We start from the raw sequence: 10,358 nt of genomic DNA on the forward strand, positions 1-10,358 counted from the left end.
TTAGCACTGTCAAACAGGTACCAAATTTAACTTGGCAGGAGGGATAAAGTTAACAAATCTTAGCCTTTTGTCTCTCTGTATGATCAGTACTCGTATACCGCAGCTATTTGACCTGCTAAGAGATGCATAAAATCACACTGCCTCCTTTATTGCAGTTATTGTCTTGGACACCATGGGAAGAAAGATATAACAGCAGCAATGTGGTTTAATTAGGCCAGAACTTGATTAACTCTGCACACTGGGAATGTCTCTCAGAAATCACTGATGCAGTGCAGCCCCTGCCCTCTGGAAGAGGCTGCCCTGTGCCCTGTGCCCTGTGTCCTGTGTCCTGTGTCCTGTGTCCTGTGTCCTGTTCCCTGTTCCCTGTGCCCTGTGTCCTGTGCCCTGTGTCCTGTGTCCTGTGCCCTGTGTCCTGTTCCCTGTGTCCTGTGTCCTGTGTCCTGTGTCCTGTGCCCTGTGTCCTGTTCCCTGTGTCCTGTGTCCTGTGTCCTGTTCCCTGTGTCCTGTGTCCTGTGCCCTGTGTCCTGTGCCCTGTGTCCTGTGTCCTGTGTCCTGTGTCCTGTGTCCTGTGTCCTGTTCCCTGTGTCCTGTGTCCTGTTCCCTGTGTCCTGTTCCCTGTGCCCTGTGTCCCGTGTCCTGTTCCCTGTGTCCTGTTCCCTGTGTCCTGTGTCCTGTTCCCTGTGTCCTGTTCCCTGTGTCCTGTGTCCTGTTCCCTGTGTCCTGTGCCCTGTGTCCTGTGTCCTGTGCCCTGTGTCCTGTGTCCTGTGTCCTGTGTCCTGTTCCCTGTGTCCTGTTCCCTGTGTCCTGTGTCCTGTTCCCTGTGTCCTGTTCCCTGTGCCCTGTGTCCTGTTCCCTGTGTCCTGTGCCCTGTGTCCTGTGTCCTGTGCCCTGTGTCCTGTGTCCTGTGTCCTGTGTCCTGTTCCCTGTGTCCTGTGCCCTCTGTCCTGTTCCCTGTGTCCTGTTCCCTGTGTCCTGTGTCCTGTGCCCTGTGCCCTGTTCCCTGTGTCCTGTGCCCTGTGCCCTGTGCCCTGTGCCCTGTGCCCTGTGTCCTGTTCCCTGTGTCCTGTTCCCTTTTCCCTGTGTCCTGTTCCCTGTGCCCTGTGTCCTGTGTCCTGTTCCCTGTGTCCTGTGTCCTGTGCCCTGTGCCCTGTGCCCTGTGCCCTGTGTCCTGTTCCCTGTGTCCTGTTCCCTTTTCCCTGTGTCCTGTGCCCTGTGCCCTGTTCCCTGTGTCCTGTTCCCTGTGTCCTGTTCCCTGTGTCCTGTTCCCTTTTCCCTGTGTCCTGTTCCCTGTGCCCTGTGTCCTGTGTCCTGTTCCCTGTGTCCTGTGCCCTGTGCCCTGTGCCCTGTGTCCTGTTCCCTGTGTCCTGTTCCCTTTTCCCTGTGTCCTGTTCCCTGTGCCCTGTGCCCTGTTCCCTGTGTCCTGTGTCCTGTGTCCTGTGTCCTGTGTCCTGTGTCCTGTGTCCTGTTCCCTGTGCCCTGTGTCCTGTTCCCTGTGTCCTGTGTCCTGTGTCCTGTGTCCTGTGTCCTGTGTCCTGTTCCCTGTGCCCTGTGTCCTGTTCCCTGTGTCCTGTTCCCTGTGCCCTGTGCCCTGTGCCCTGTGTCCTGTTCCCTGTGCCCTGTGTCCTGTTCCCTGTGCCCTGTGCCCTGTTCCCTGTGTCCTGTTCCCTGTGCCCTGTGCCCTGTGCCCTGTGTCCTGTTCCCTGTGCCCTGTGTCCTGTTCCCTGTGCCCTGTTCCCTGTGTCCTGTGCCCTATGCCCTGACTCCTGTGTCCTGTCCTGGCCTCAGCAGGGCAGCCCAGGGGATCCAGGGCACTGTCCCTGTGCTCCAGGAGCAGGGAGAGCCTGGCACTCCCAGCTGCTCCATTGATCCACAACAGTGGTTCAGAGCTCTGCTGGTGAGGAAATCCACATCTGCATGCACAGCTACCTTGAAAGGGTAAAACCCAGCTGCAGCAGAGTGACCATCACCTGATCTACACTGCCCACCTTCACCCTGTGGGGATGAGACTGCCACAAACACAGCCAGTAATCCTGCTAAAGACCTCTATAAACTATCTTCATAGCTTAGAGCAGTGACACCATTTTCAAAAACACTGAAAGCAGTGTCAACATCTTTTTAAAGGTAAAAAGGTGTGCTGCTTTTTTCTAGGATTTTTTTTCTAGAAGATGTAACATCTCTAAAATTGGGTAAGATATGAGGATGTTTCCCAATGAAGGGAGCAAGGGCAGTGATGAAGGATTGTTTGTATCTCATCCAAACATCCCATTTTGCTTTTCCTCCTGATGTTGTCTCTTCTCCTATCCATTATGAATATTTCATTTTTATCCAATTTTAAATTATATTTGAAGTTATTTGTTTTGCAATGCTAAAGTGTAATGTTTTGTCTTGCAGGAATGTTGCCTTTTTTCTCAGTGAAATTCTGAGGAAATCAACCTGTAGTCATGATAAACTTAATGTGTTCAGAAGACATTTTCCATCAAAATACCTTGGAACAGAAATGTTCAGTATGTTCAAATAATCCTTTTATTTACCTGTTGCAACATGGCTATAAAAGACTTGCATTGGGATTTCTGTCTCATACAGTCCCACACTGGCATGGTAACAACAGCAAATGTAATAATGATCATTCTCCTGTGGCCACAGTGCTCTGCCAAAGCCATGGTTTAGAAATGAGCATATGCATCCCAAATCAGCAGGTTTGGAAAGCACATAATAATAACCAGTATGGGCTTTCAGACTGTGCTCAGCTGCCTCGGTGTGTTTGCAAAAGGTACATGAGCTCTGAGAAATAAAATCCTGCTCTGGTGTGCTTCATTCAGAAAGTTCCCTTTGCTCCCCTCTGTCCTCCTGTGCCCACACAGACATTCACCTCCTGCCCTGCTGACACTCCTCCCCTCGTGGCATTGCCTCTGGCCTCCCCATGAAGGCATTTACCCACACTCAGTGGTGTTTACTGCATTGGAAATGCCCCTGCATTTACTCCCAGGCTGACTGCTCTTGGCAGGCAGCATCAGCCCACAGACAAGGCAGCACGAGTGCCTCCTAACATCCCTGATGCAGGCAGGCTGCTCTTGGTGCACTGAGTGCCATCTGAACACATCACACCAACCTTCAACCATAAGCCCAGATTAATTCGGTTTTGTTTCAGAAGAGTCATTCATTCCCTTGCACTCTCTCTTTCACACTTTCACTCTATGTGTAGATTTTCCTTTACAGTAACTTCTGTGGAATTTTAAAAGAAGTTGCAAGATCTCCTACAGAAAATGCTCTGTGCAATTACTCAACCCAAAAGGGTTGTTTTTCCCACTTAGTTTTCTTCAGGGCAAGAAACATGTACTTAGAGCACTACATATAATTTAGCCTGAGCCAAATATAGCATGTACTATGATGTGAGCATTGATTTGTTTTTCTTTGCCCATCTATTACCTCAATGAACACATCTGGAGAAGGTACAAGACTAAATCAAGCTGTGAAAATTATCTTTGAATTAAGCTGAGAGAGAAGAGAATCCACAGCACTGTCACCTGGACACATATAAGAAACTGAGTTATTATGCTCACCTTTTCTACTAAAAAAATGCATTAGAAAGGTCTGTCTTCTTGCAAGTCATTTAATAAATACATTATTATTGGCATATAATAATAATTTTTTTTAAAAAAATCGTGACTATCCACATTATGTGCACTTCAGCTGGATTCTGGAGGGCGACAAGAATGGATGAGAGACATCTTTCATCAAAGGAATTAAAAGCAGCACCTGATAGTGAATGTGTATTTTACAGCTACTTTCTGATCTGCTCCAGAGGGTGCTACTGCTTGAATTCACAGCCTAGGGAAAAATCCAGATTGTACAACCTACCTTGTGATGGGAATGTGATTGCTTTTATAGTCCATATCTGCCTCCTCTTCCCTGTCAGCTACACCACTGCAGTTTTGTGCACTCCATTCAGAACACCTACCAAAGTAACCTACAAATAACTTCACTTTTTGAGGAGGAATAAAAAAAAACTTCCACACAGCCTTAATATGGCTTGTCACTAAAGCCATTAAGAAATTGGGTTGTTATGCTGTATCTCTGCTGGATACAATTTGAAACACCTAGTTTTCCTGCCTGGTGCCTTATTTCATATAGATGTTCACAGGCACACAGTTAAACTCAGGCTTAATGCAATTTGACTAGAAAATCCACTTAAATTGTCCACAGAATAAAAGATTATTTCAGAACAAGGTGTCTAGACAGCACTTCTATTTAATTTTCAGTGAGATTATTCTAAGTCCACTTCCAGCACTCATCCAGGGGATTTCCATCACAAGCTTTTGCTGCTTTAAAGGCAGTGTCTACACTGGGGTATTACTCTGATTGTCAATAGCAGAGCCCAGCGTTGCCTCACTAATCTGAGCCCTGCCATGTCCTGCTGGAGGTGATTCCAGCCTGGAAGCGGGTGTGTGGCACCGGAGCAAGGAGCAGCTCTGTGCCTGTCAGAGCAGCCACCGCAGCCCCACTGCTGGCCAGCCGTGGGGGGACCAGCAGGGAGAGCAGAGAGCCCCCTGATCACTGCATGTTACTGGTGACAAACACCTCCATGGTTTGTAACACACAAGGAGGCCCCACACGTGTCGGTCTTTCACCGAAATAACTCGGATGTGAAGCAGCTCAGCGTGGGTGCACTGCCACAGCTGACAGCTCACACCTGCCAGGCCACAGGCACTAGAGAGCTCCCAAGCTTTGTGCTCCCCAGCAGTAAGGAAACTGATAAGCAGAGGACTGTTCTAGCCACTCTCACTCTCCCAAGGTCTCCGTTACCCCGAGCATGATGTATGTGTCTCCTTGGAAACCAGGGCTCTGTGTCCTGGGCACAAAATCCTCTCCACTGCATTTGCAGAACCGGGGCCCAGGTACCTGCATACAGGACAAATCAAAGATATGTACTCTTGCAGGGCACTTCTAGTAACTGAATTCAAGCAGGAAAAGTCATTAACATATACACACAAGCACATTTGCTAAATGAAATTTAAGAATACAGCAGAAGTAAGGTGCCTAGAAAAGTTTCGTTTCTTCAGTTTATGAATCTGTCAAGATACGTCACAGAGGAACTGTGAATATTGTTTTAGTGATCATTTGAGGGCACTATAATTACAATACAAAACCATCTGCTCCTGGGGAGTGCCTAATTACTCTGTGTCAAAATGAGATTAAGCTCAAAGTTCCTTCCATCTAGTTCTAATCTTACTATGAATTGATTACCCAGATCGTTAAAGAGAAGCACTAGCCAATCTCATAAGAAATAGCTTTCTACATTTTTACTCCTTGAAATGAGTTGCTGTTTCCTAGGAATTATCATGGAGTCATCTCTGCTAAATCACTAATTCCTCCCTGCTTGGTTTCTTACCAAACATCTCCTGTGGGCAGTGAGCCCTGCACCAGACTGATCCAGAGCCAGCAGCACTGCTGGCATTCCTCTCACTGGATGGGAAAGATTTATTTCACTGCTGAGGTGGATGCTTGGGCATTCCTTTATGAAAAAAAAAAATATTAAAAGGTCCATTTAAAAAACCTCCAATTGCCTAAATTTGTTCATGATCAGGCTGTAGGTAAACCTTGTCCTTTGACACGCTCCCCCAACCACCTTCTTGTAGATTCAGAAAGCTTTTCTTTATCTGCCAATAAGAAATTAGTTTTATTGAATGTCCCCACACCCATAGCTTATGACTTTCAATATACTTCAAAGTTTTATGCTGAAATGAACAACTACAACACACAAATTACTGACAGGAAAATAAGAAATTCAGTTCCATTCCTCCCACCTTCTACCTTTCCCCTTTGCCTCCCCTGTCTCCTTAACAGCTCTACATTTAATTTCTTCTTCTACCAATACAATAAACAATTATTTAAACTATTTAGCTATTTATTTGCTACTTCTATGCACTGTTAGTTGGTTTCATCAAGAGAGAAGCACAAAATGGTTAAGAAAGGTTTCCTTGTTTTAAATACCATCTCTGGAAAAGTTTCTGTTTGCTTGAATGGGGATCTGAGTACCAGAGAATGCAATCATTTCTCGTCTCTCAGGCAAATTGGAATCATGACCTGACAAACTCTTCCTGCTGCTTGCAGTGTTGAGGGCACTTAGGGTGGCAGATGCAGCCCAGTCTTCAGCAGTCCTAATCTTTAAAGAAAGCATGTGACAAGTACACATTTTAAATATGCAGTCTGACCTTGCATAAAAGCAAAGGTTAGAGAGGTAAAATGCAATAATTTGAGAGATTTTTCTTCTCAAGGGCTGTATGGTCTCTCATAAATCTCTATATACTAATAAGACTCATATATCACTCCCAGTGCAATGTACAGGACAGAATTAACAGTAATTCTTGCTTTTTCTTTTACAAGATAACTATTCTTTTAAAAGGTGCCAGATTCACAGCAGGAGCCAGTGATAACCTCTGCTTATCCACACCTAAGAATTTACATAGCATGTAGTGTGATTTTCATTTTAACATTTAATTTAGATCCTTTTGGTTTGACCTGTAAGAAACAGCTCTGAAGGTGAAAAAGTTTTATCTCCACATCCACTCTTTTCAAAAGTGACCTATCAGGAAGGTGTAGCAAGGATGCCAGCTGTGGGAGGAACACAGAGACAAGGAAAGGGATTATTTTTGATATGAAATATCCATGAGCTTGATCAGCCTATCAAGGCATTTAAAAATCTTCATAAAAGTGTTTGCCCTCAAAATCACCTTGAAATATCATGGCTTTCACTACATCCTCATAAGAAGCTTAAAGTTTTCTTATTTTAAATTGCTGGCCCTGGCAGCTGTAAACGTGTAACTTTTCTCTGTTGTTTCCTTTAGCTGCTGCTGAGATTAATTTACAGGCCTAATAAAATAGCAAAATATATTTGCAATGGAAAACCATCACATATGTTTATGTCATCAAATTAATTTTTTTTCTAAAGTAAACCTTTGTAACTAATGAAAATATACCAATATATAACATTCACGTTTATAGTATAGGATGTATTTTGATTTTGTATACCAAGTGAGACATTTGAAATAAACACAAATAGTTTTCACAGATTTCACAGATTATTCTATGGGTCTCTTGCTTTATTCTTCCATTTTAAGTCAATAATGTGCTGCTCCTCAGAGTTTTAGGAAAACGTATCTTATTTTTGCTACTGTCCTTACACACGGAATTTTGTATAAATTAGTGCATTCGCATAATTATACTTTCCTCCTAAAGAAAACATAAAAATAATGGTGTTTTCTTCTCTCACTCTAGCAATTTCCATCCTTGCTGTTAAATGGAAGGCAGGGTTATGCTTCCTACAAGGAACGAGATGAGCTATTAGCCCGAAGTGGTAGGACCAGCTTTGCATCTGCTGAGGGGAACACGCACATAGGCTGAACACTGACACTCCTGCCTCGCGCCACGACCGCTAACAGCTTTATCCAATTAACCTTTGCTTTATCTGCCTTTGTACATATGCAGCTTACACATGCCCAGAGCATTGATAATGATGATGGCATTCCCCAGAAAGGAGATGGGCTTGCACAGCGGAGCGCAGAGCCACCTGCAGCACTGGGTGCTGTCAGAAATACAGCGCGCGGCTCACCGGGAGGGCAGCGCTCTCCTGGCATGGCCAGGCTTCACTCCAGCTCCTGCTGGGTGAAAATGTCAGCAGGAGCCACCTGTTCCCAGGAAAGGAGCACAAGGGCTGCAGCCCCTGTCTGTTACCGACACAGGGATGGCTGTGCTGCCTGCACCGACCCCTCTGTGGTGTCCCTGGGATGCTCCCTGCCTGCGCTCTGTGCTCTGGTGACCAAAAAGAAGACTTAAAAACCATTTACATATTCCCATCGCCACTGCCACCAAAACAGGCTGAGGGGAGAATCTGTCTCCTCAGAATCAGAACGTTCGTGACATGCACTGGCAAAGTCAGAAGCGTGTGGAAATGTTAAGTGAATTTATGAGCTGTAAATGGAATTGAATCGATGTGAAACTCCTCCACGACATTTGCCTATTCACTGCGTTGAACTATTTTGTCATTTTATAATGTGTCTGCGCTACACATAAAGGCTGTCCATGAAGTACCTCAGAAACACGTGGCAGTCCATAGATGGTTTTGCAATCCGAGTGGCTTCTGACATCATAGTGCTAGTAAGTTAAAATCATGTGGCTGTTCTGAACTTTCTGACAGCAGCAATATCTATTTTTCTTTCTCTTCTCATTGCATTAGGGCTCTGAGCTGACATTGTGGAATCACCATGGCAGCCTGGGAATAATGATGCACAAAGCAGAGATAACATTGCCCCACGCTGATGGCAAGGGAGAGCACAGGGACAGAGCTGGCTGCACTGCCAGACAGAACCCTGCCACTCTGTGTGCTCTGGGACATCACAGACACACAAGCTTGTCCCAGAGCAAGCCTGGGGGGCATGAGAAAAACACCAGCTAACATAGATTAGGTACTGGGTTTATGATTTTAATTGTGAGAGGTTACTATTCACACCAATGTGGAGACGATCACCACAGTAAACTGGGAAGATATTTTAGTTCAGTAGAAGACAGAAGCATAGTTCTATTTATTCAACCAATTCCGTCAGATTAACTCCTGCAAATCCAAAATAAGAATTCAAAATAACCTTTTATAATACCATGAGCTAAAAGGAGAAATTTTCTCCAAATTGCCTCCCTACCTGACCCAGCATATCCCCATATAATCCCTGCTGGGGACAATATCTCTCCTTTTTTTTTAATAATTTTTTTTATGCTGAGGATGTTCTCTGCCTCTCAAGCTTTTTTTCTCTTACCTCTGTAGGTGTTTAGTGTCAACTTCAGTCCTTTGAATCTCTCCCTTCACAGCGCAAATCTTTTGCTTTTGTCTAGACAAAGCCTCTGGAGCTCTCCTCAGAAGGAAGAAGAAGCTGTAGAATGACACAGTTCTACTGTTAAACACAATTTAAAAACCATACAAATGAAAAAGAACTCAAGAACATGAAGGAAACAAGTGTATTTCTGCTGCTTGCTTTGCTGTCTTTTCAAAGCGGGTCCTGGATTCTGGGCAGAGCCTAACTGGCCTTTTGAACAGCAATTTATTTTAAATTGAGCACTGCGAGCTAATTCTGTGCATTTATGGATGCACACAGCCATTGCAATGTGCCTGAGCAGCACAGAGTGGGCGGGCAGGTTTGCTGGGAGACATCCACGACACAAGAGGCATCCCAAGCAGGCCAGAAAAGAACAGCTACCCTGCCAAGGGAACATCCATCTCCTCGTCAATGAACTCATCGTGAGCATCAGACTCAGTCACAAGGGTGTCCATCTGGAACCCCCAACAAATTCAGACTGAATGCAAACTCCTGTCTGAAAACAGGCTGGAGTAATGAACGGACCCAGGATCCAAACTGAAGCCATGCTAACATCAACAGATGATGTTAAATGGAGGGAAGGTCCCTAATAGTGCTGGTGGCTTTTGTTTGGCTCTCAGGACCCTTCACTTCCTCTGAAAGAAGTTTGAATTTGGAGCACTCAAAGCACACGGGACATGACCTTTCCACAAATAAAAGGATCTCCATACGTATATATCTTAAATCAGGTTTGGCGGTAGGAATTTTTTTAAGATGCTTATTTTATTACTTTTTAAAGTTAACTAATGGTCTGGATGGAACCTAGGACAAACAAAAGCTTGTCATTGGAAGAAAATCCCCAAAAGTTCTGAAAGGTACATTTTTTCCATAGTGTTTTTTCAAAATTAATTTTCCCTGAAAAATTCATCCTAATTTACTCTTAGATCTCTTAAGAAATCTGATTTATTAGAAAGTCATCCTAAATTATTTTCAGTGGTTCATCATCCTTCTCCTGAACAATGTAGTGAAACCATTTTAAAAAGAAAGAAAAGCCAGAATTCTGCAATGGGAGTAGGAGAGAAGTTGGCCAGATGCCCCTTTATTTCTTTTCCTATTCACGTTTCTCTTGCTGCATATTGAAAATTATATGTTCTCTGTTATATTTCTTTCTTTTTGACAGAAGGAAATGCTGAGAAAGAGGTAGAAGCCAGGACCCCTCATTGCAAAAAGGTGCACTTTGAGAAGCACTGCAGAGACCTCAGGCTGCTTTTTTCCCCCTTGCAGCCAGTGCACAGACACCTCCCAGCTCCCCCAGCCTCCCGGGAAATGCTGCTACCACAAACTTCAGCAGATGGCAGAGCCTCATTCCAGCTGACCCTGCATCTCAAATTCTGGTGTCAAACATGCCCCCCTGGGCTCCTTCCCAGCCTTTACTTAGGTAGGCTGATGAAGACAGTAAGAATGTGGGCTTAGCTAATGAGCTTTTGAAAGGATTTCATCAGAGAGAAGGAGAAA

Source organism: Cyanistes caeruleus, chromosome 8 (genome assembly GCF_971803275.1).
Source record: "Cyanistes caeruleus chromosome 8, bCyaCae1.hap1.1, whole genome shotgun sequence".
Classification (NCBI taxonomy): domain Eukaryota; kingdom Metazoa; phylum Chordata; class Aves; order Passeriformes; family Paridae; genus Cyanistes; species Cyanistes caeruleus.